Genomic DNA, 1740 nt, shown 5'->3' with positions numbered 1-1740 from the left:
GGACATTCGTTGTTGAAACCTCTGTGGTTGCTGGAACAGTTGTAGATTCTGTGGATGTTGTTGGGACATTCGTTGTTGAAACCTCTGTGGTTGCTAGAACAGTTGTAGATTCTGTGGATGTTGTTGAGGCAGCTGTAGTTGAAACCTCTGTGGTTGCTGGAACAGTTGTAGTTTCTGTGGTTGTTGTTGAGGCAGCTGTAGTTGAAACCACTGTAGTTGCTGGAACAGTTGTAGATTCTGTGGTTGTTGTTGAGGCAGCTGTAGTTGAAACCTCTGTGGTTGCTGGAACAGTTGTAGTTTCTGTGGTTGTTGTTGGGGCAGCTGTAGTTGAAACCTCTGTGGTTGCTGGAACAGTTGTAGTTTCTGTGGTTGTTGTTGGGGTATTTGTTGAAACCTCTGTGGTTGTTGTTGGGGCAGCTGTAGTTGAGCCAGCTGTGGTTGCAGTGATATGAATTAAATATTTTAACAGTCACTCTTTTCACTCCAATGTTTAAATTAATGATTCATCAATTGACTCTTTCTGTTACAAATAAATTAAACTTACCAACAAATAGAAGCAGGATGATGAAGAGTTTCATGATTGTTGTAGGAAAATGTTTTCTATGACAACCACAGAATAATTTTTTGATTAGATATTGTATATAGATCTTGTATTTGCTCATTTAAAAGTGTTTTTAAAAATACATTTTAAAACATATTTTCATTTGTTAAAAAAAAGGTTTTAGCTGCACATATACATTCAAAGTATAAAATTAAATCACCATGTACAATTTCTTCCTTTATGTTCTAGAGCCAAAACAAGAAAGATGTTGCTCTATTGAGAAAAAATATTTGAAAAACACTTACAGATTATTTTCTTGTATGAAGTTGTCAGTATCAAAAGCTGTGATGCTCTTTTTTCCAGCTGTTGTTTATCCTTCGCTGTTGGCTTGTTGATGTCTGCTAATGAACAAAGTGAACCTTTTTATATTCACTCAGGGCAGGTGACAGATTGACATCAGCTCCAGAGAAAAGACGTTAATTGTGTGACTAATGGTTATGACCTGCATCAGGTGTGGCCTTATTATACGTAGTTCTTTTATGTGATTGAAATGTTTTGGTATGAATCTTGTTTAGTGACATTTTATTTGAGATAAATATGGTTTCATGTTTTTCCAGAAATGTGTTTGTTTGGTGACAAAATCAACACACGATGAGGCAGTTGCCTCACAGGAAGAATGTTCTGGGTTTGAATCTGTTAGCTGGGTCTGTGGGAAGATCCCATATTCTCCCTTCATGCCGGTCTAGATTTCTTCCTACAGCTTTAAGACATTTCAGGTTTGGTTAGTTGGTGATTCCTAATTGTTCATAAGTGCAACAGGTTGTTTTTCACTATTCACCATCTCCCTGACACAAGACTGTATATCACTTCTTGTTTAATATAAGATGGGATTGGCTGCAGCCTCCTGTGTTTAAAAAAAAAAAATGTCCATGGATTGTTGAAGCATTATACCTCGCTTTTTTATTTAAACATGTTAAGCATATTTGCTGCTGTACAGGTTTGTTCTCTGGTCTAAATGAATCACAGTGGCAGTGATCTCATTCCTGCCATACCCTGTCGAGTTGTTAAGTTGTCATTACACTGCATGTCTTGTAGCGAATGACTGACATGTTTTTAAGTATTTTTTCCTCTAAGTTAGAAAAGCACTATTTAAGTGTAATCCATTTACTGTCTGTTACCTGTAATCTCACCATCATTCT

The 1740-nt window shown here is 36.7% G+C and overlaps 1 long non-coding RNA gene across 1 annotated transcript; it reads right to left on the bottom strand.

Annotated features, from left to right (window-relative positions):
- Nucleotides 1-387: 387 nt before the first annotated feature.
- On the bottom strand, nucleotides 388-922 carry LOC113155290. Its single transcript, XR_003298119.1, has 3 exons — nucleotides 847-922; nucleotides 545-600; nucleotides 388-432 (listed from the first exon to the last, which is right to left on the bottom strand). It is a non-coding gene; the product is annotated as an uncharacterized LOC113155290 (long non-coding RNA).
- Between the last annotated feature and the right edge of the window lie 818 nt (nucleotides 923-1740).

The sequence above is a fragment of the Anabas testudineus genome, chromosome 11 (assembly GCF_900324465.2).
Source record: "Anabas testudineus chromosome 11, fAnaTes1.2, whole genome shotgun sequence".
Taxonomy (NCBI): Eukaryota; Metazoa; Chordata; class Actinopteri; order Anabantiformes; family Anabantidae; genus Anabas; species Anabas testudineus.
The sequence above is the reverse complement of the archived record's forward strand: the minus strand, read 5'-3'. Positions and strand labels throughout refer to the sequence as shown.